The sequence below is a fragment of the Aedes aegypti genome, chromosome 1 (assembly GCF_002204515.2).
Source record: "Aedes aegypti strain LVP_AGWG chromosome 1, AaegL5.0 Primary Assembly, whole genome shotgun sequence".
Classification (NCBI taxonomy): Eukaryota; Metazoa; Arthropoda; class Insecta; order Diptera; family Culicidae; genus Aedes; species Aedes aegypti.
Genome location: NC_035107.1, coordinates 287,805,042 through 287,829,946, shown reverse-complemented (window position 1 = coordinate 287,829,946; position 24,905 = coordinate 287,805,042). Strand labels below are relative to the sequence as shown.

Below are 24,905 nucleotides of genomic sequence, written 5' to 3'. Positions count from 1 at the left end.
TCAAGTTATTCCGTGACATACAAATAGCATTCCATTGTTTTTTAGAAAGAAAAATATATAGGGATAGAATATAGAATTGGTTTAAGGTGAAGATGAATCGAAGCCAAAGTTCAAATTTTCAGGAGCACGGATCTGGAGAACCAAACATCCGTTTGAGCTGAAAACTTAATCGATTGGTCACCACCAGCTAGTGACCAATCAATTAAGTTTTCAGCTTGAAAGGATGTTCGGTTCTCCAGATCCGTGCTCTTGAAAATTTGAATTTTGGCTTCGATTTATCTTCACCTTAAATTGCACAATAATTTTGCTAAAACACATTTTTAAACATACCTGTTCTCTCTATAAAAAATATTAATTTCTTCTGTATGGAAAAATAGAATACATCTCTCATCGTTTAAAAAAATGTTTAACATCGAAAATGTTATGAATTTCGTTGGAAAATATCTTCAACGCACAAAGTTTTAAATTTGTGGTAAATCATGCAAATAAATAGCCATGCAAGCTGGTAAACTTGCACGCAAATTGACTGAAATCGTTAAATGATGCATTTTATTATCTTTAACTTCGTAAGAAAAACCGTTTTCTCACAATAAGCGCATCGTCTAGAATTCTGAGATTACCATCAGAAATCAGAAAACGATTTTCTAAATCATGTTCTATGATTTTGACGTATATGGCGAGAGCAATCAACGAAAACATCATTTTTTGTACAACAAAAAAACATGTTTTCAATCGTTGGTGTTTTCTTCGAGCCGAGTAAAGAAAAAGAGCATTAATTTAAGTGAACGAATCTGGCGACCATCTTGGATTTTGACGCCATGTTTATTTTAAGTAGTAGAATTTTCACCTTGTTAGCCAAAATGTTGAATTTCGAATCCCTACTGGAACCAATACTATTACTCAGCTCAATTATGCATAAGAACAGGTTATTATAGAGGATTTTTTTTCTAATGTCGTTTTTTCTTATAACAGAATTATTCTTCGGCATATCTTTGAAGTCAGGAACAATAAATTCAATAAATAAAAACCGTCTAAAAAGATTGATTGAAATAAACAAATAATTGTTTTAACCATATGAAATGATAACCATAGATTGTGCGATGGGACATTAGTAAGTCTTGTGGTGATATCTGTAGTTTTAATGTAAAGCATTGCCAAAAGTGCATTTATTTACAGAGAAAATCTTTAGTTTTTAAGCTAAAAAAATCCTTGATTTTCTGTACCATGAAGTATCGTTTCAACTGGCGCCCGTGTAAAAGAATACCGAAATGGAACATCTGAGAGGTAGGCTTTTCCCCAATGTGGACGTAATGCCAATACACCCGATTCTGTTTTTACACGGAAGATGCGTACCGTGCAAAAAAAAAATCAAAATTTCAAAAACCGTGCAAAAAAAAGTAACACCATTTCTCGACGTTTCATGCAAAAATAAGGTTTTGGCGGAAAGAAATGTATGGAAACTTTTTTTTGCACGGCCGTATAAGAAAATCCGTGCAAAAACAGAATCGGGTGTACTCCGGAGTATCATTTTGAGATTCAAAAATTTGGCATACATCTTGGAATTCGACGCCTTCTTGGTTTGAAGCGGTTAATTTTTTTTTTTAACTATCTTAGCGCTCATCATGTTGAATTTTGCTGCATCCATTGAAAAGACAATCACATTCTTTCATTCTTATCTTATATCAGCTGTTTAATTGATTGTTCATTTCAATCAATGGTGCTGGACCAAATAAATGAAAGAATGAATGCTATTGCTGAACTTATAGATATGCCGAATTCTGGTACCAAATATGCATTATAAAAGAAAATTCCTATTTCATTATCTGTTTTTATAATGAATTAAGCTGAGGAGCAGGCTCTATTCTAGTAAGGACGTAACGCCAGGAAAATAAGAACAAGAATAGTAAGCGATACGGTAGCCTTAAAATTAAACAAGTGTTAACAAGGTAAACACATTATTCTAATATTTAAAATCAAGATGGCGTCAAAATCCAAGATGGCCGCCACATTTTTTCACTTAACTTAATGCTCTTATTCTTCACTCGACTCACAAAAAAATATGTTTTCATTGATTGCACACGCCATATACGTTAAAACCGTAGAACATGATTTAGAAAGTCGTTCATTTCATAGGATAAACACCATTGCTCACCTAGTTTTTGTAACCTATCTTACTAAGTTTTTTCTCAGCATTCTGATGGTGACCTCAGAATTCTGAACAAGCAGTGCGCTAATGGTGAAGAAACGGGTTTTCTAACAAAATTCAAGATGGCGGCCAAATTTAAAATGGCCGCTAAGTTTGCTATGTATTCCCAGGGAAATATGAGACACATCACGTGAAGAAATACCTAAGATTTATCAAAAATGAGCTTTTTCGCTAACTGTTTAGCTAGCTGGCGTAGGAGGGGTCCAACAATTTGAGAAAACCGAATGGACCGCCCTTAAGTTTTAGCATATACCAGCGATCAGTGACATAAAATTGGGATTCTAACGATGGGTACCGATAGCGGCCTGGTTTCAGCGAGAAATGCTCCGATGTAATATGGGGTCGTCCATAAGCCATGGACAAACGACCACCAGGGGAAGTTAGGGGTGTCTGAAAGTCTAAAAAATGACCACGTCGTTAATGGACAGCCCCTATGGGTATTTCTGGAACGGGGCCGATAAGAAGATGCATGAAATTGATATCTGACGCCATCTTAAAATCCAATGTGGTTTGTGAAAATCACTTTAAACATATGCTTTATGGATGTTTATAAAACGGGACCGATTAGTAGATGATGGAAATCGAAGTCCGACGCCATTTTGAAATCCAAGATGGCGACTTCCGGTTAGTGAAAATCATCTGAGACCCATGCAGTATGGGTATTTACGAGATGGAACCGATTAGTGGATGCCAATTGACGTTTGACGCCATTTTGAAATCCAAGATGAAAGTTTTGGTTTGAGGAAATCACTTGAAACCCATGTAATATGGGTGTTCAAGAGACGCCTTTACTTCTCATCGATTTCGTTCCATAAATACCCATATTGAATGGGTTTCAAATGGGTTTTACAAACCGGAAGAATCCATCTTGGATTCCAGAAAATGGTCAGATATTGATTTTCGGCATCTACTCATCGGTTCCGTTCTGGAAATACCATTATTGTATGGGCAGCAAGTGATTTTTAGTCACCATCTTGGAATCCAAAAAGGCGTCAGACTACGGTTTCCGCATCCCTATTGATACCCTTGAAAAGAACTACGGATACACCCCCCCCCCCCTCTGACACCCTTTTCGCAAAACTCCTTGAGAACAAATGGAAAGCTTTTTCTCGCTTCTAATTATTTTATGCTCACAAAATTCGAACCTACGTTCTCTCTTTTATCGCTTCAATTCCTTTTTTTCATTTTTTGGGGCGTAAAAAGAGTTTTAACTGTATGTATTTCAGTCAAATAATAAAAAAATCAAAAATTGAAAAATATGAGTACCATGCAACCTACTTGAATCGATGGGTTCCTATTTACTGAACACTGCGAACAGCGTTGCGGTTGAAAATACTATATCAGGGTTAAATTAAATACAGACTAAAATCACATTTTTTTTTTCAAATATTTTGTGCACTCTTTTGTACCATACCACAATTTCGAAAGTAAAAAGGGCCCATTCACAAATTTCATAACGCTAAAGAGGGTGGGTGGGTGTCCTCGTGGTGTTACGGCTCATACAAAATTTGTAAAATATTCATATAAAAAGCGTTACGAGGGGGTGGGTGGGTGTCGAAAATGGCCATTTTTGGCGTTATGAAATTTGTGAATAAACCCAAATATCTATATCATGGATACAAACTTGCAGCAAGTCAGAACCATAGGCACCGTTCACGGTTTGGTTTCGTCTCAATCTGCATGAATTCGGGAGAACATGTCAATAAAAGAAGAATAAACTAAATTTAAATAGGTTTGGCCACTCCAGATCTCCTGGCACAGGTTCCCATTGGCGTAGCTAGGATTTTTTTCTGGAGGGGGCCTAGGGGGGGCCTGGAAAATTCTTGTTTTCAAAAGCATGCCGGTCGCAATAATCACGGTTTTGTTTTTAATTGTTACTTTGTCTCATTTCGCGGCACATCAGTGATATTTGTAAATTTCAATTTTCGCTACGGAAAAGATTCATTCCTTCAGTAATCCGATCAAAAATCCTTCAAGTATTCATGCAAAAAAAAGCTCACAAGGAATGTTCTTCATGATTCTTTCACGAACTTTTCCTGTATTCCATTATCTGTTTTGATCAGATTCCTTTGAAAATTCCTGCGGGAATTTGAATTATTTTCGTACTTTTCAGTGCCTTCTCCAAGAACTCTTTTACTAATTTTTACTGAGTTCGTCCTGTGATTCTCACGGTAAATCATTCCCAGATTTTCTGATCTCATTAGAATTTTGAAAAAGTCAGATAATGCATTAAAAATTCTTTTAATCATTACTCCTGGAAGGACCTCTTCGTACATACTAAATATTCAATCCAGTTGTCAATTTAAAGTATGCTCCGCTTGTTCATTAATAAGGCCGGAACAAATTTGAAATTTACTTTTGTCACCCCCCCCCCCTTCAAAATTTTCAAAAAATCAGAAGGGGAAAATAAATAAAACATCTTATTTTCAGTGTAGATTTTCATTATTCTTCGTGTTTTTTAGCTAGCTTTGTAATTCGTATTTACTGTATTATATGAGCTAACAGGTGTTATTGGTTATCAAGTCCTCAATCTGTTTGTTTTTCTGTAACAGAGTTGTCTATGAAAAGAGATTTTTTTTATGATTTACATGAACTCTTCTTCTTCTTGGCATTACGTCACTACTGAGACAGAGCCTGCTTCTCAGCTTATTTTCCTTATGAACACTTTCACAGTTATTAACCGAAAGCTTTCTTTGCCAAAGTTGCCATTTTTGCATTCGTATATCATGTGACAGGTACGATGACACTTAAGGTGAAACAGTTTGGAATCAATTTCTAAGATTACACTGAAACTTCAAAGGCACAAATCACGCAAAGGACGCATCCAACAACAGTCAACTTTTTGTTTTGGCTTTGTGCACTAGCAGAAAGCTTAAAATAAGAAGATCAGAAACGTTTACCAACTATTTCTCCAGTTTTGTGCCTTTGAAATCGTGAGTAGGGTCACAAGTCGGCCATTGTGACGGCCATCTTTGGATTCCGAGATGTTTCACCTTAATGCCCAGGGAAGTCAAGGAAATTTCCATAACGAAAAGATCCTGGACCGACCGGGATTGTTACATTGGGGCTGTTCAAAATTAAAAAAAAAAAGTTTGAAAATTCAATCTCCCATATCTTTCTTACAATCCTTACCATAAAAATAGAGTTTGGTGAAATTTTCAGCTTTCTAGGTGGTGATTTGAAGGTGACCCAAAGACGATGTTGGTTTATATGGAAATCACTATGAAGAAATGTTGAAGCATGTTCCAAGCACGTTAGTACTGGAATGTAAGTACAAATTTATCATCCCATAGTAAAAACCCATTCTTCAAACCATGATAAAGAAGTTTGCTGAAGAGAGCAATTCAATCCAAGGAGAAAAGATAATCATGAGTTTGTTAGCTATTATTTAGCTTCACAGCCCTACAATCATTTACAAAAATCCCAAACAAAATTTGCTCAAAACGGATTTGTTTCTTCACCAACTTCCTTCATTAAGACTTGAAGAATGAGTTTACCCTATGGAATGATATGTTTGTACTAACAGTACTAACGTAATTGGAACATTTTTCAGAATTTCTGCATATTAATTTTCATATAAACATCGTCTTTGGACCAACTTTAAATCACAACCTAGAAAGCTGAAAATTTCACAGAACTCTATTTTTATGGTGAAGATTATAATAAAGATTTGAGAGATTGGATTTTCAAACATTTTTAAGATTTGAATCGCCTTAATGTTACACATGTTGGACCAAATTGATACAATCTATATAAGATTTCAAGTTGCATATAATTGCAACATTTTCGCAGTCTTCTTAAAATTGTTATTAGCTAGAGTACAATTTGAAAGCCGATTTATGAAAAATGTTATGCGATCGATGTTACGAACTTCGAAAAAATGTCGTGTTTATTATTCAAACATTTTGATTTGACGGATATATGTGGCGAAACATGGTTTTTCACCATATGAGAATAAAAAATGATGGATTTCCCTGAATTTCCATTTTATTGTTTTTTGCCAATCGACACATTTTGATGGAAGGTGACATAAGAAGATTTTAAGATTTGTTCCGGCCTAATTTGAATTTTCAGGAACTACTAAGGATTTCTCCAAAAAATATTACAAACAAATCTAGGAGTGTCACCAAAAATGTCTTCAAGATCACCAAGCAAGGATTCATTCAACGAATTCTTCAGAGAGTTCGCCAACAGTTTTTCCAACTTTGCTCTTAAAGTTCTTCCTAGAGTTTCACTACAGTATTGTTCGAGAATATGACAGCAAAAATTATCCAAAATTTCTGCATAAAAATTGAATGATTCCTCCAGCTGTTACTCTAAGAATTCTTCGTAATATTTCACAAAAATTTCATGAGCAATCAAAAAGAATCCAATTGGAAAAAATATTATTCATTATTTCTCAGAGAAGTTCTCCAGAGATCTATCTGCGTTTTTCATAAATAATTATTTCTTAGATATTTTTTTACATCAAGAAGCAACATCCCGCACCCCTAAAAACCCTCGAAGTTTTTTTCAGAAATGCCTAACAAACAAATGTGTAAGGAATTTTAATATTCCTTCAAAGTTCCTAGCAAAATACGTTCAACTATTGATTCAAAATCTCTTCCGCGAAAATACTCTTATATTTTCCGAGTTATTTGTTCAGGAAATTCTTAGAGAATTATGCTATTGTTTCTCTAAGATCGTATCAAAAAAAATAATACAAAAATACCAGATATCTAAGTATTTTACCGAAAATTTTCTTTAAACCGCACTAATGATTTTTTGGGAAGTTTTTAAAGAAATTGTTCATCAGATTTACTAAGATTTTGCAATATATTCTTGAACTACTCAAAAAATGTTTATTCATTCAAGAAGTTCCATCAATCAATCAACTCTTTCAGTTCTAGAAATAACTGTCATTTTTCCGAATGGTTATCTAATGATTCTTCCATAAATAACGTTTTAAAATTATCCACTCCACATTATTTAATTCAAAAACTACTTCAGGAATAGCTCAATATTTTTAGGGATTGCTTTACAAATTCCTCTACGAATCACTTCATATCGGATTTCTAGGGAAACACATACAGAAAAGATTTGAAAGAAGTATGTTGGTATTTTTTTGAATAATTGTAGCTTTAAATATGCCGTTTTGTCTGAAATTTCGAATACTCGGTATTTGTATGGCGATATGGTTGAAATGTTTCACTGAAATATGTCATTACATCACCAGGAAACGGCAGTCAATTGCAATTCAATTTTAACGTAGAACTAGTTCAAATGAAATAATTTGCTAAATTGTTCATTTGAATACGATTTATTCGTGCTGTTCGAAATTTGAATCAAGTTGTTCGGAATATAAGACAGAACAAACACAGTTTTCGGCATTTGAATCAAAAGTTTAAGGCGAAGTAGGCCGTCATTGAAATTTGTACGCGTTGTTGATGATTGTTGCTAATTCATCTTACGATTTCAAATCAAAGAAAATCAGTTAATTTTGCACTGACACACCTGAAAAAGTATCAGCATACTTAATGCATGTTTGCACGTACAGTGATACTTTTCAAGTCAACATAAACTATCAAGACTGATTTTTTTCACTTTGAAATGCAAGCTGAAAAGTCATCATTGTTGCGTAAACGAATGACGGGCTACTTAGCCTTAAATGAACAATTTTAACAGTAAACCGAACAACTCTCAGTTAGACTATGCGTAGAAATCAAAATTTTCACAAATATCAGCTAATTTATGTCTATCAGCATTTGAAGTCACTGTTGGCCTTAAGTGTTCGGAATATGAGTCAAAACGGTATTTCGGAAAAATTTATCAAATTCTTATCGTAACATTTAATTTCTAAAACTTGTTGGCAATGTACCTCACAAAAAAGCTTAAGTATTTCTTGTAGGATTTACTAGAAAAAATCTTGTTCTGTTTAGTTGTTAAAACGGATGGAATTTTTACTGAAAGTGTTTGTAACTAATATCTTAGATAATATATTGTATGAACTCCGAAACTTCATTACACTATGGTAAACATATTGATGTAGAACCAATTTTTCCTACCTTTAAAAATCCAAACAAACTTTTTTGAATGGTCTATTATCGATTATTTAACAGTACTGTAGAAGTTTAATGCGAAAACATTGCCTGTATGTTTTAAGAACATTACGGAATATGTATTGTGGTTAAATTCGTGATGTATGATTTTATTGAATTACCCAGCAAACACATGATCGTATATGGTAGGGTATAAGAGTATAAAGGTGGAGGCGATATACGTACACTTTGCATGCAGCCTTATGGCACATGTACGTATATCGCCTCCACAATTGTACTTTTATGCACCATCGTATACGAGTTTGTGTTTACTGGGTAAAACCTCAGGGGAAACTTTTGCACTACTTTGAAAATTTGTTGAGGAATTTCTGATGGACTTTTAAAAATCAGGAAACACACGTATAAAAATTCTGCCATTTTTCGAAACTCCTATAATTTTCCTATTTTTAAATCCATGGAAACAACAAAATGTTGAGGCAGGTAGAATAATAGATGGGCAATGGTATAATGAATGATAAGTTATTATTTATAATCTTTTCTCTAGAGGTAAATTAGAGGATAGTTAGAACTTCTTTGATGAATTTACAAATAAAACAAATCTATCAAGAAGCTCCATCAGAAACTTCTTAAGAAGTTATCCTTGTCATCTATTATTTCTTTACTTTTGGTTCTCTAGAATTCCGGGGATTTGAAGCAAAATTTCTAGAAAAAGAAAACATAGAAGAATTTTTGACGCAATTTTTTATGTATTTTGGAAATATTTATTAAGGACTCTAGATGAATTTCTCGAAATTTATAATAAAATTTTTGGAAGAACTATTTGAAGGAATTTACGGAAGAAGTTATAGTTAAAAGTAAGCGTAATTTTTAGGTAAATTCAAGAACATGTTCCGGAATCAATTTGTTAATAAAAAGTAGACAGAATAAATTTATGTCCACCAGGAGGAATTCACTTTGAAAGTATGATCAAGTCCCACAATATTATTTGACTAATTTCCAAGAGATTTGCAAAAGTTCTGAAGTCGCCCTTTAATATTCTACCTTTTCAATTATTTTTTTCGAGTATTATTCGGGTTGATTAATGTACGGATTTATTTAGTGAATTCTCATGACGAAATTATCATCACTGGACAGTGAATATGCTGCTTTAGCTGACACAGCATTTTTTGGATAATTCAGAATAAAAACGAATTTTTGGAATCAAATTCAAAATATTGACACTTTTTTGTACCACGGTATTTTTTGCAAGACGTCAAAAAATCAAATATAACAAATATAACAAATATTATTATCTTCATCAACGAGATTTGCAGCCCGAGGCTGGCTCATCTCGGTCGTATACAAACAAGTTCTATCAGTAACCATTCGATCGACAGTCGGACGGTTAAGCTTTCGGTTGTAGCGCGAAAGCCAGAACCGCCACGCTGATGTTGTGTGACACAGCCTAGGTTTTCTCATAGTTGTACAACATAGAATAACGTTACTACTGAAGAGATTCTAATCTCACCAACAAGAGTCATGTACATAGATTCATAAGATTTTGCTTCATGGTAAATAGTTTTTTTTATCTTTTATATTTTTTTGTCTTCAAAATTTCTGGGGGGGGGGGGTCCTGGATGACTCTGAAAAGGGCCAGGCCCCCCCGCCCCCCCCCCCCCCTGTTTCTACGCCAATGCAGGTTCCACGAGGGCCTCTTTGGGGACATTTCCGTTTTATGTCCAAAACATACCGTGCGACGTCTCAATCTTCTTGAATTTGGGAGAACATGTCAATAAAGGAAAAATAAACTAAAAAAAAATAGATGTGGCCACTCTAGAGCACCTGACACAGGTTCCGCCAGGGCCTCTTTGAGGACATTTCCGTTTACTGTTTTGAACATACCGTGCGACGTCTCAATCTTCTTGAATTCAAAAGAACATGTCGATAAAGGAAGAATCAAGAAGATTGAGATGTCGCACAGTATGTTTTGGACATAAACGGAAATTTCCCCAAAGAGGCCCTCGTGGAACCTATGCCTGGAGATCTGGAGTGGCCACATCTGTTCTTACCGGGGTTTTTCTTCTTTTATTGACAAGTTCTCTCGAATTCACGTAGATTGATTCGTCATACGGTATGTTTTCGTCAAAAAACGGAAATGTCGTCAAAAAGACCCTGGCGGAACCTGTGTCAGGTGCTGTGGAGTGGCCACATCTATGGATATTTAGTTTATTCTTCCTTTATTGACATGTTCTTCTGAATTCAAGAAGATTGAGATGTCGCACGGTATATTTTGGACATAAAACGGAAATGTCCCCAAATAAGCCCTCGTGGAACCTGTGCCAGGATCTGGAGTGGCCACATCTGTTTGTACCGGAGTTTTTCTTCTTTTATTGACACGTTCTTTCGAATTCACGAAGATTGAGACGTCCTACGGTATGTTTCCGACAATAAACGGAAATGTTCTCAAAGAGGCCCTGGCGGAACCTGTGTCAGGTGCTCTGGAGTGGCCAAATCTATTTAAATTTAGTTTTTTCTTCCTTTATTGACATGTTCTCCCGAATTCATGAAGATTGAGACGTCGCACGGTATGTTTTGGACATGAAACGGAAATGTCCCCAAGCTGGCCCTGGCGGAACCGGCTACGATGTTCCGGAACGGTCCACTTATTCGAATTATGTTGAAATGATGAAAATCGACCATTATCTCACTTTTCACATAAAATCTTTAGTGTTGTAGCTGAAAAAAATAAAAAAAAAATAATCACATTTCCCGAATTTGGTACCCTTGTGACCCCAGTACAACCCGAAATATCTCCAGCATGGTTCCGAATACAGAATTGTCCATTTATGAAAAATAACTGAAACCTTTTTAAAGTAAACTGAGGGTAGTTTCAAAAAAATCGAATGGAAATTTACGAAATGGCAGCTGCTTGAAAATGCCTTGTCGGAGGCCGGTAACGTAAAGGTTAATCACGGGCTCTCTATAGAAGCTTTTCCAGCCTTAGTTGAGGATACTGGTACATATATGAGTAGTTCGCAATTTGTTAAGAATAGATTTAGATAGAATAATCAATTATTTTACGATTTCACTGCTCGCATAATTGTGAACCATACTAGCACCATTCCTTTAACTATCCGCAACCACTTGCGACAATATCTAAACAGTTTCAAATAACATCCAAATTAACAATAAATCAACCTTACCACGAACTATTTTGACAGTTTCGGGAATGGTTATTGGAAAAATAACAATATGGGGAATAGGCGGTTAAGTTATGTAACCATAAAAAAATGTCGATTTTCGCGAACAAAATTTTTGGTTCACTGTTTGCAAAACGATAGACATACTATCCATTTCTCGGCCAACCCAGTATAGGGCAAACTGTTTTCAGCATTGGCGTAGCTAGGATTTTTTTCTGGAGGGGGCCTAGGGGGGGCCTAGCAAATAATTGTTTTACAGAGGTAATGTCGGTCGCAATAATCACAATTTTCACAAATTTCGTAGTTTTAACAGATTTGTATTGGTTTTATTTATTTGTTGTTTTATGTCATTTTGCGGCACATCAGTGATTTCAATTATTGCTACCAAGAATAGTCATTCTTTTTGTAATCCAGTCAAAAATTCTTCAAGATTTCTAGTAAAAAAAAACTCACAAAGAATGTCCTTGGTGATACTTCCACGAACTTTTCAGGTTTTAAACCATGTGCTTCGAAGAGAATCCTCTGAGAATTCATACGGGAATTTCTTTATGAATTAATTCCGTACTTTTTAGTGCTTTCTCCAAGAACTCCTTTTCACGGAGTTCGTCCTAGGATTCCCACGGGAAATTATTCCCAGACTTTTAATCTCACCAGAAAATTTTTCAAAGAATTTTAATCGAATACCTTAAAAGATCTCTTAAGGAACTCCGCCAGAGAATGTATTAAATACTACTTTAATCATTCCTCCTGGAAGGCCCTCTACGTACTTATCACATATAAATTTTAATTGTTAGTTTAAAGTATCCTCCAGTTGTTTGTTAATAATTTGTTCAGGATTCTAAGAAATTACTGAAGATTGCTCCAAAAAATAGTACAAAAAATATTAGGAGTCTCACCAAACATGTCTTCAACATCGCCAAGCAAGGATTCATTCAACGGAAAGCTTGCCAAAAGTATTTCCAACTTTACTTCCAGATGTTACTGTATGGATTCCTTGTAATTTATATAAAAAAATGAGCAATTAAAAAGAATTCAATTGGAAGAATGTTATTCATGATATCTCAGATAAGTTTCCTGCATATCTATATCTGTATTTTTTTTATAGATAATTACACAGCGTAACAAAAATGGCCTATTTGCGTGCCTCAAGGATCAAGTTATGTATCGCTAGTAGATTTGGGGTCGCTGGATCTGATGTCGTTCTCAGAAATGTCCCTGCACGTCACATGTTTCAGCTACAGGTCGCCAAAGTTGTACTCAAAATTGGTTCAATTGATGTTTACAAGTTCCGCAGTGTTATTTTTTAGATTTCTCTAAAATCAATGAGCAACATCTCGCATTCCTTCAAAACTCTCTCAAAATATTTATTTTTTTAAATGTCCGTCTAAGAAATGTTTAAAGAATTCAAACATTCCTATAAAATTCCTATCGGAATACGTTCAACTGCTTTTTCAAAAACTCTTCTGCAAAAATACTTTCCCGAAGAATTTGGTCCGGAATTTCTAAGAGAATTATATTGTTGTTTCCCCAAGCTTCATCCGAAAAATTAACCAGAGATTCATCCAAGTATTTTCCAGAGATTTTTGTCTTTTAACCACACTAATGATTCTTTTGGGAATTTTTTGAAGAATTTTTTCACCAGATCTATCTTGATTTTGCAATGTATTCTTGAATTTCTCGAAACAAATTTTCAGAAAATCCATAAAGTATTCCTTCAAGTCCTAGAAATAACTTTTTTTTTTTGCAAATGCTCATTTTTTTGTTCAAAAACTACTCCAGAAATATCTTAATATTTTTTTCGCAATTTGAAATTTCCTCTACGATTCACATTATAACAGATTTCTGGAGAAACACATACAAAAATGGTTTGAAATAACTGCTTGTATTTATTGAATAATTGCTGCTAAATATAATTCGGAAAAAAATACTAAACTCTTGTCGTAAAATTCAAGAAATAAACCGTAGAATTTTTCTGAAACTAGTTGACAATGTGACAATGTACAATGTAGGAAAGCTTAAGTGGCCCTTGTTTGTAGGATTTACTTCAAGAAAATCTTGTCATTTTTTTTCTACTTCTTTTATAATATGAAATGATTGATATTTAAACGGATAGATTTATTACTGAATGTAACTAAAATATTCGATAATATATTGTATGAACTCCGAAGTTTGAATGAATTTAAATCTTAGGTGAAACACATTACTTTGAAACTTTTGAGGGACTTTCGGAAATCAGGTACCATACGTATAAGAATTCTGCAATTCTTCAAAACTATAATTTACCTTATTTTAGATGTTTTAAAATGTTGCTTTTTTGAGTTTATGTACCAAATACTCCAGAGCGTCATGCAAAGGAAAGAGAAACAACAAAATGTCGAAACAGGTGGAACAGTAGATAGCCAATGGTACAATGATAGATAATTTAAAATCTTTTCTTCAGAGGTAAATTACAGGATAGTTAAATCCTCTCTAATGAATTTACAAATAAAAAAAATTTCTCAAGAAGGTCCATCAGGATCTTCTTTAGAAATTATTGTTGAAATCAATGCTACCTTGACTTCTGGTTTTCTAGGATTCTTCCAGAAAGCTTCTAAAAACTCCGCCCTCGTATCGCACAAAAAATTAAACTAAGAATATAAATTCTTTCAATAATTGGTAAAATTATGTCTAAAGAAGTGTTTTAAGGAAGATCAATAAAAATTTCTTTATGAATATCTTAAAAAATCTCCCTTCCCAGTTATTTTGCTAAATGTTTCTCTACAGCAGGCATGCCCAACCTTTTTGACTCTTTTTCGACATAAATGGTTGGTGCGTTCGCAAAAATAGACCGATTTGAACAAAATTAGTCTCAAATGAAATCTTGGTTTTATATTTGTCTAATCCATGCTGCAAATTCTAAATTGGTATCAACTTTTTTGCCACCGAAGCAATTGAGTTCAAAAAATGATCCAGATTTTTGCCTTAGCTTGCAAAGCTATCGAATAGTTTGATATAAATTCAAAATAATCGGCATGGATTGAACAGATATACTATCAAGCTTTCATTTGAGACTAATTTTGTTCATATCGGTCTATTATTGCGAGCGCACTAACAATTTATGTCGAAAAAGAGTCAAAAAGGTCGAAAATTTTACTGGGGGTTTTCAATAAATTTCCTCTTAAGATTCGAAGGCAAAAGGCATTTCAAGAACAATTTTGTTTCCAATTCATGATATGCCGGGTATTTAATGCAAAATTGAAATATATTTTTTTTTCGAGAAAACTGTTTAAAGAAATTCAATGAAAATTTCTAATAGAACTTTCATTGAACTATCTCAGTATTTGATTTGACAGAATCAATTTTTTTTGCAGGAATTGCGAGAAAAACTGAACTTTAATAAAATAAACTACCACTTTTGAGGTAAATCCGGGAACATTCTCCGTAATCAATTTACTAATAAAGTAGACATAGAAGGAATGCTTGTCCACCAGGAGGATTTTGCTTTGAAACAAGTCCTTCAATATTATTTGATAAGTTTTCAAGAGATTTGCAAACGTTCTGAAACCACCCTTCAATATTCTTTGAGAAATTTTATTATGCTTAAATTCTATAAAAAATATCGAAACGTTTTTTGGAAAATTTTTGCTTCAAATCTGTTGGAAAACTATAATAAGTTTTCTTGAATAAGTATAGTTTAAGCAATACATTTATTCATACAAAAACACTTAAAAACAAATCAAAATCAAGAAGAGAATTGATTGCTGAAATAAAACGCTATGGTCGATTTTGTTACATTATTTCACACCAGCCGGACGGTTAAGCTTTCGGTGGTCGCGCGGTTCACCGAAGTCAGAACCGCCACGCTGATGCTATGTAAGACAAGCGAGGTTCCCTCACTATAGTTGTACAACATAGAATAAACTACTGAAGAGATTTTTGTCAATAACAAGAGTCATGTACATTGATTCGGAAGATTTTACTTCATGTTTAGTTGCTTATTTTAATTTTAAATTTTTATTATCATGATGATTCTGGGGGGGCAGGCCCCCCTGGCCCCCCCTGTTCCTACGCCAATGGTTTTCAGACAGTAAAACTATAAATTTGAAGTGAAAACGATGAATGTTTATGTAATAATTGATTTATTGTGCCATATAGTATTTTAACCTAATTTCGTATTGTTTCTTTATGCTTTTACCGTTAAAGAATAATTGATCAATAAATTTAATACGAAACAATGAAACAAGAAAATAAGTGTTGACAAAATCCTGTTAGAATTGAATTTATACTACACTAATTTCTTGTTTCATTGTGACTTATTCAATTTAAGAAATAATTATCATTGAAGACAAAATATTTTAAATGTTTATTAAAGCTTAAGGTTGCCTTATTCGATAATTAAAATAAAAAAATAGAATCGTGGCTCAATTTTGCCTTGAACAATGCTTTCGAAACTCATGCCCCGTTGAGGTGGTGCGATTAATCATCGGTGATCCAGTCACTTACATTTCATAGTCTGATTAAAGTCCATGAATGCAGCAATTACGTAGCTAAATAAACCTCACAGAGATGGCTTTCCTTCAGCGCTTGCTTCTTGGATCCAGGCTGTTGTTCAGGATGGCCTACGCTTGATGCTGGTGAATCAGACTCTGGAACGTGAAGGAATCGTTATACATAATTGAAATCGACAGTACATAATTGAAATTGACAGTTTGAAACTCACTTTTGGTTCGATGTCCACGTATAGGTGATCCGGAACAATGGGTTCTCCTTGCAGCTGGTTCATTCATTGCCGAGAGTAACCCGCAGCGGCGAGTTTGGCTGTTTTTGCAGCTGCCACCAAGCCGATGACCATCTTCACATACGAAATCTGTCGAAATAAAAGCTTGGTTTAGTAACGCGTTACGGATTGATATTTATTATTACTCACCATGATAGCGCTGATGTTCCACCGCGGCCGAATTTCATTTAAAACTAGCATCAGTACATAGATTTGCATTTAATTTCTGTTGCAGTGATTTTTTTTTCTTTTTGCTCGGAATGTTTTGATGGGTTTGACCGACAAACTTGCATGCACGCTAAAAAAACATACTAATGACTTTGTCACTGTTTCAAACTTCGAAAAAAAAAATTAATATATAAATATTAATTTTAGTCTAATCCGTGTTCTAACCGTATGATAGTAAAACATTTTTATACTCATAATTAAAAGACCAAGTACGTTCCATTACCACTTTTCCAATATCCAATTCAATTTCGTGGAAAACGAAAAACGAAACGTTTGATCATATTTTTCCTATTTTTCAATTTGAGTGAGTTAAATTTTTAAAGCGTGTGTCTTCAATATTGCTAAAACAAATACCGGTGAATGTAACAGTTTGCCAAACTGTTGGTTATAAGTTATATATAGTGAAGTGCAAATTTGAGCACAAACTATTTGACAGACGTTAATCTTATAGTGCCACTATTTCTAATGAATCAGCATTCTGATACATTTCAACCACATCTAGACAATATTAAATATTGTCACCGTTTGGCAAAAATGACTCAAATGGCAATTTATTGTGTTAAGTTTCAGGTTCCATATTGTTCAACATATAAACAACTGTTTGTGGAACATTAACAGTATCAGTTTACAGAAACTTACTGTTCAGACCGTAATGCAAAATGTATTTTTCTATGCGGGTGTACTTAGTATAAATAGTCAATTTTAAAACATCAGTCTTCGTTCATTTTTTTTCTACTCACGAGCAGTGACAGCTGTAGCAAAAAAAAAAATAAAGTTTTTCGAGAAGTTCTGAAAATTTCAACAAAATCCATCAATTAATAAATAAGTTCTACTCATTTTAATGTGCTTTTAATCATGAGAAAAGTATGTTGGCTGGGTGAAGTTTAACATCGTTCGACTCCGTCTGAGCAAACATTGTTTAATTCGAATAGACTGAATTTCCGTTGAACTGAAGTGAACAAACACCTTTTTTTAATTGCCCTCTAGCGAGAAAAGCATCAGTTTGATTCTGCGGAGTACTGATGGTGCCCATCGGAGCCACCTTTGAGTGATAAAAGTTCCTTTACCAAGTGCATTTACCGTCGACCTACCAGTTCAGCTTTGATATTCATTATTTAAAACTTGCCCTAAAATGTGCTAAACTAAAATGTGCCCAGTTCAGGAACATTGAAGAACTTTTCGAATACAAAAGAATCATTTCAAGCTGTGAAAAAAGTATGTGTTTCCCATATGAGATGAACATACTTGTTCATCAATGTTAAATATAGAAGCTAACACGATGTGTGATGTGAATGGTTCGTACTCCTTCGAGAGCTCCAAGGCAGCTAACCAAAGTAAATGTCTTTGAGTGTTACAACGAAAGCTATGGAAGTAAACAGTTTCCTTTTGAAGACAAGGAAAACAAACGCTCCAAGACGGGTATGGAAGTAATTAAAAGAGCATTGTGTAGGTGTCCCACGGAACAGATTGTCAATCGATGTAACGAATAGAATAGGAAAAAAATCTGTTCGATGGTAAAAGCCATCAACAAAACAATTTTAATAGATTTTTTTTTCGTTGAGTGAACGAACATTGTGTTTCATTTTTTGTTATTTCATGATCAAATGGAACCAGCGGGTATTCTTTTCCATGCCATTGTCCACCAGGCACTTGTATAAGTGAACGGAATATTGTTTTGAGTTATACGGATGTTCTCTCAAAACTATGCTGAAGGTGTCTGGGTTCGATTCGCGATTAATTCAAGATTCTTTGGGCATAGAATATCATTGTGCCTGCCAGCTTTCAGTTAACAGCTTTCAGTTAACAACGATAGAAATGCTCATTGAATAGACTTTTAACCCGTATAGGCCTGAGTGAAAGAAAAATTACCAAAAATCTCACCACTCAGCGAATGCTTAACGGATTTCAATTATTTTTTGTCAGTATACTCGTACACATATCTAGTTTCTGAAAGTGGTCAAATAATTTCGGGAATGTTCCTCTGGCCGGAGTTATTGCGGTGGATCACTGGGTCAGGTCGGGTGACAAGGGTTCTGTACTTCTGTGCCCCTGGAGGTAGGCAAATTTCAAGTCACAGATAATTTACAGAATCGGCTATAATGTGTTCACTATATCAAGGAGTTTTAAGAAAAACGCATTAGCGTAAACATCCTGATAATCGATTAAATTGAATAATTATGTCAAATGCATTTGATTGATGCTGCAAATGATCATTTTCGGGTCTACGGGTTACCTCAAATTTATGATGAAGTGCACAATTTGTATCTTCACATCTGTGTCAAGCTTATGGGAACGCATTTTAGTAAACTATTATATTCTATCTACACTTTTAGAGATTTGAAACGGTTTAGTACCTAACAAATCTAGAACCGGTTCTTCAGGGCAGTAAGTCCGAGTATCTTGTACATTCTAAATGGTGTAAAACTATGAATTTATAGGGAAACTTAAAAGTAGATGGAGTACCGTGTACCTTTTAATTCCGCTCATAAATGCTTATCTTTGACAGATACGCGTATTTCGACTACCACTTGCAGTCTTCTTCAGTGTCAGTTACTCGTATCCACTGTCAAAGATAAGCATTTAGGAGCGGAATTAAAAGGTACACGGTACTCCATCTACTTTTAAGTTTCTCTATTTGAGATTCTGCTCAGAGGATTCGAACATTCATTAAAGAGTTAGTATGAATTTATAATGTTGATTATTGGATCTTGATGATTTATGCAAAATAAAATGAATGCCATTGATAACAATGATAACTTGACATGTCCCAAAAAATCGCCTTTTTCTACCCGACTTGACCCAATGACCCACCGCAATAACTCCGGCTAAAGAAGTATTTCAGAGTTCCTCCAGCCACTTCTAGAAACTAGATATGTGGGCCAGTATACTGACAAAAATTTATTTGAATCCGTTAAGTATTCGCTGAGTGGTGAGGGTTTTAGTATATTTGCTTTCACTCAGGCCTATACGGGTTAAGAATAAATAAAGACGCTCGTTGATCTCAAATATTATCAGGAATAAACGTAACTATTTTTTAAATTAAATTCAAAGATTCAAATACAGAAAAAAATTATAATATTATTTTGTACTGAATGGTTTTCACTATTAATGTGTGTGGTTTGTGCTAACGTAAGAACAACACGACATTCACGAAACGCGACGCGAGACAAGACATAACACTTACATATAGTTCTTACTATCGCAAAAAAACTTAAAAATTACCTTTCTGTCGACCGGTTTCGGGCGCGATGAGGCCCATCTACGGGTCAATGTCCGACTCATTGTTCCGTGGATCAGCCACATCGCGCCCAAAACCGGTCGACAGAAAGGTAATTTTTAAGTTTTTTTTTTGACGATAGTAAGAACTATAAGTATTATTTATGTCTTGTCTCGCATCGCGTTTCGTGAATGTGGAATGGTTTTTTTTTCTCTATTTACAAACTTTTTTTCACTTTGGGATGGTACACAATTTTGACCCCCTCCCCCCCCCCTCTTTGTCACGTTTTTTGTATGAGTCCTCCGAAATTTTTGTAAGGCTTGTCACGCTTGGCTTGACCCCCTCCCCCCCCTTGGAGCGTGACGTCATTTGTGCATGACCCCTTTTGTATGCTGAGATATGAGAATAAATAATTTTCCAAAGCGTAAATTGAAGCAAAGGATGCGTATTTAATAAACTTCCACAAAATGTTTCCTCATCACAGAACGAAACTCCAGTTTGAAAAGAGTGCGATGCGTATGTTTTTCGCATTCGAATATGTACAGAAAAAAAAACACACAATTCATAACTCACATCCCGGAAACATTTCCAAGCGTCATTGATTCCGGACAAACTTAGATTTGATGCGATTCGGAAGCCGCTGGAAAAAAAAAGAAAACTCACACTACACAAATTCCGTTGGAAATAGAACGCATTCAGCATTCGCAGCAGGACAAACATTCAACTGCCGATGATATTGCGTGGGGGCTGAGAGCACAGCTTGGAATTGCTTGGAAGGTTCCCCAGTGGAAGAGCTTCGTTTGACTTGTGTTAATATTATCTATTTTAGTCCCTTTTGCTAAATGGATATTTTTGCTAGTCTCGTTCACTTTTATAAACGTGAGACCAAAAATAAAACAGCATTTGATTCAATGAATTATCAAAGGATAAAAATAAAAATGTCTTTCCGTTCTCACTCTTAGTAATTATTATTTAGCAAGCCCTTTGAAAGACAATGTAACTGGGAATGAACAAATTTGGGATAAAACAAACTGATTTCAACGAGCGATTGGTTGGTATCAATTAATTCAAACTAGTAATTTCTAAGGGTGGTAGGTCATTTGGCATGAAGTCGTTTGGCATAAAGCCGTTTGGCATAAAGTCGTTTGGCATAATGGTTGTTTGGCATAATGGTTGTTTGGCATAATAGTCGTTTGGCATAATGAGTCTGGAACCAAGAATTTCTTAAGATGACATTCGTTTTTACGTTTCTATTGAATCTTTCTGGTGATATCAGGTTTGTTTTGGAGTCAATTGATACAATGTCACTTTCAACAATCATATGCTGTTGAATAAACTAAAGCATATTAGGCAAGTTATTGCCAATAGTTTTTTTTATTATTTACCGTTCTTTCATATATTAATTCTTCGTTTGAGTTTCGCTATTGGAATAAATGTTTGCACTGAAGATTTTGATATATTTAGCACAAATTTACTGTTCTTTTAAGCATTCTATGTTTGTTTTTTCTAAATATGATGTAACCATAATTTTAGGTATGAAAATTGTTGATTTAAAATTTAAATAAATTTCACCTTCTTTTATACATAGGCTGTTTTTTGGAGCTATATTATTAAAATATCTTTTTGTTTCCAACTGACCATCGGTAACATTGATCTGATCAGCGAAAAGATAAATCTATTACTGCAGCTACTTCGATGGGTTGTGCTACTTTTACCCGAATGTGATTTCCCCGAACGCCATTTCCGCGAATGCCAGGTCCTCGAATATCCCATATCCTCGATTAACCCACTTCCCCGAAAAGTTATAGCACTCATAATTGTCGTAACTTTACACATTTCAGGGCGGTTAACGAACTGGCCATGTAATATGCACCCTTCTTTGTTTAATTGGCGGTTCTTTTGAGTTTTACCGTCCTCAGCGTTTTTGCCAACATGTGTATAGCCGAGAATGACAAAATACTTCCTTCTTTTGATTGCGTATCGTTCTTTCTCGTTCACTATCCAGCCACTGAAGATTATTACAGCACCTATTTAAACTGCACCACGTTTCGGAGAAAAGAGTCATTCGAGGAACTGGCATTCGGGGAACCGACATTCGGAGAAACGACACTCAGGGAAAAGTAGTACAGCCACTTCGATGATTCTGAACGCAATTTATGAAGTCTTTTCGTTTTGTTTTGCCGCAATACTTTTTGGCGTTTAATCTTCTATCGGTTTAATAATAAATTTTGCCTTCTTTTAAAATAGGCTGTTCTTTATACTTATACTGTTTTAAATTTTATTATTTAGTAAAGCTAAATGTTAACCATTTTAATATTTTGCTGTTTTATCAATTCTTGCAAGATGTGCATTATTTCAATCACAAATTTTCTTTTTTTTTATGTACACTTACAAAATAAAAATTTATATTGAATCATTAAAAAGTATTGCCACAAATATTTCCTTTCAAAAATGTATTGTTCATTTGAGTCATGCTGTGAGAAGATTTGTTTGCGTTAGAGCCTTAAACATTTTAAACGAGAAATAATCTGCTCTCGTATAAAGGATATTTTTGCATTATGTTGCATTAATAGATCTTTGGATCAGAGCGTTTACTGTTTTGTACATAAATTTTCCCTTCTTTTATCAAGTAATTTTCATCAAGTGTTACGTCCAAACTGGGACAGAGCATGATCTGCAGCGAAATATTATATGAGCGTTCCTTTTATTAATAATTGCGAACTTTCTTTGCCAATTTACTATTTACAAATATGTATATCGCAATAAGCTAAGAGATGCTCTGTGCTGTGGGACGTAGAGAAAATTATTAATCCGAAAAGATCTTCCACCAGACCAGTTTTATTTAATAATTCTATATAATGCCACAACCATTTTTGACAATCATAGCTTGGAAAATCTCTGAACAAAAACCACGCTTGTTGAGAACCAACCAAAAATGTTTGCTATGGGCTCGGTGGTGTTGATCTCGGTAAAAGCCGATGTTCATTCTAAGTCAATCATTATGCCAATCGGCCATTATGGCAAATGACCATTATGCCAAACGGCCATTATGCCAAACAACCATTGTGTCAAACAAATTTATGCCAAACGGCTTTATGCCAAACGACCTTATGCCTTAATCCTTCTCAGAATTCGGCTGTATTCCTTCTCAGGATTCTGCTGGAATCCTTCTCAGAATTCTGGAAGAATCCTTCTCAGGATTCTGAAAGAATACTTATCATGATTCTAAGGAGAACCCTTCTCTGGATTCTGAACGAGTCCTTCTCAGGATCCTGAAAAAATTCTTCTCAGGATCCTGAAAGGATACTTCTCAGGATTCTGAAAGAATCCTTCTCAGAATTCTGAAGGGATACTTCTCAGGATTCTGAGAAAATCCTTCTGAGGATTCTGAATGAATCCTTCTGAGGATTCTGAAAGAACCCTTCTGCGGATTCTTAAAAAATCCTTCTAAGGATTCTGTGGAGAATCCTTCTCAGAAATCTGAAAAAATCCTTCTAAGGATTCTGAAAATATCGTTCTCAGGATTCTGAAGGCATCTTTCTCAGGATTCTGAAGGAATCTTTCTCAAGTTTCTGAGGAGAACCCTTCTCAGGATTCTGAGGAGAACCCTTCAAAGGATTCTGAGGAGAATCCTTCTCAGGATTTTGAAGAGAATCCTTCGCAGGATTCTGAGAAGAATTCTTCGCAGGATTCTGAGGAGAATCCTTTCAAGAATCTGAGGAGAGGCCTTATCAGGATTCTGAGGGGAATACTTCTCAGGATTCTGAGAAGAATCCTTCTCAGGATTCTGAGGAGAATTATTCTCAGGATTCTGAGGAGAATACTTTTCAGAATTCTGAGGAGAATCCTTCTCAGGTTCTGAGGAGAATCCTTGCCAGGATTCTGATAAATTCCTTGCCAGGATTCTGAAGAGAACCCTACTCAGGATTCTGAATAGAATCGTTCCCAGGATTCTGAGGAAACCCTTCTAAGGATTCTGAAGAAAATCCTGTTCAGAATTCTGAGGAGAATCCTCCTCAGGATTCTAAGAAAAATCTTTCTCAGGATTCTGAGGAGAATCCTTTTCAGGGTTCTGAAAGAAAAAATCTTTCTCACGATTCTGAAAGAAATCCTTCTCAGGATTCTGAGGATTATTCTTCTCAGGATTCTGACATGATCCTTCTCAGAATTCTGATCGAATCTATCTCAGAATTCTGATCGAATCTTTCTCAGAATTCTGATCGAGTCCTTCTCATAATTCTGATCGAATCCTTCTCAGGATTCTAAAAGAATCCTTCTCAAAGTTTTGAAATAAAATTTCTCAGGATTCTGAAAGAATACTTCTTAGAATTCTGAAATAATCCTTCTCTGGATTCTGGAAGAATCCTTCTCATAATTCTGAGGAGAATCCTTCTCAATATTCTGGAAGAATCCTTCTCAAATTTCTGGATGAATCCTTCTCAGGATTTTAAAAGGACCCTTTTCTGAATTCTGAAAGAATTCCTCTCAGGACTCTGAAAGAATCTTTCTCAGGATTCTGAAAGAATCCTTCTCAGGATTTTGAAAGAAAACTTCTCACGATTCTACAAGAATACTTCTCTGGATTCTGAAAGAATCCTTCTCAAGATCGAATCCTTTTCAGCATTCTGATCGAATCCTTCTCAGGATTCTTATAGAATCCTTCCCAGGATTCTTATAGAATCCTTCCCAGGATTCATATAGAATACTTCCCAGGAGTCTAAAACAATCATTCTCAGGATTGTGACAGAATCCTTCTCAGGGTTCTGATAAAATCCATCCCAGGACTCTGATAGAATTCTTAAAAAGATTCCGATAGAATCCTTCCCAGGATCGATCCCAAGATTCTGAAAGATTTCCTCTCAAGATTCTGAAAAAATCCTTCTCAGGATTCTTAGGAGATTCTTCTCAAAATTCTAAAAGAATCCTTCTCAGGATTCTGAAAGAATACTTTTCAGGATTCTGAGGAGAATCCTTCTCTGGATTCTGAACGAGTCCTTCTCAGGATCCTGAAAGAATCCTTCTCAGGATCCTGAAAGGATACTTCTCAGGATTCTGAAAGAATCCTTCTCCGAATTTTGAAAGGATACTTCTCAGGATTCTGGGAGAATTCTTCTCAGGATTCTGAGGAGAATCCTTCTCAGGATTCTGATAAGTATCCTTCTCAGGATTCTGAGAAGAGTCCTTCTCAGGATTCTGGAAGTATCCTTCTCAAAATTCTGGATGAATCCTTCTCAGGATTCTGAAAGACTCCTTCTCAGAATTCTGAAAGAATCTTTCTCAA

General features: G+C 35.0%; 1 protein-coding gene and 1 long non-coding RNA gene across 4 annotated transcripts in view; one reads left to right on the top strand and one right to left on the bottom strand.

Moving 5' to 3' along the window:
- The window catches only part of LOC5565611, a 108,681-nt gene that overhangs the window by 17,749 nt on the left and 66,027 nt on the right, over nt 1-24,905 (top strand). The window lies entirely within an intron of this gene.
- On the bottom strand, nt 15,736-16,490 carry LOC110674171. Its single transcript, XR_002498709.1, has 3 exons — nt 16,330-16,490; nt 16,123-16,269; nt 15,736-16,048 (listed from the first exon to the last, which is right to left on the bottom strand). It is a non-coding gene; the product is annotated as an uncharacterized LOC110674171 (long non-coding RNA).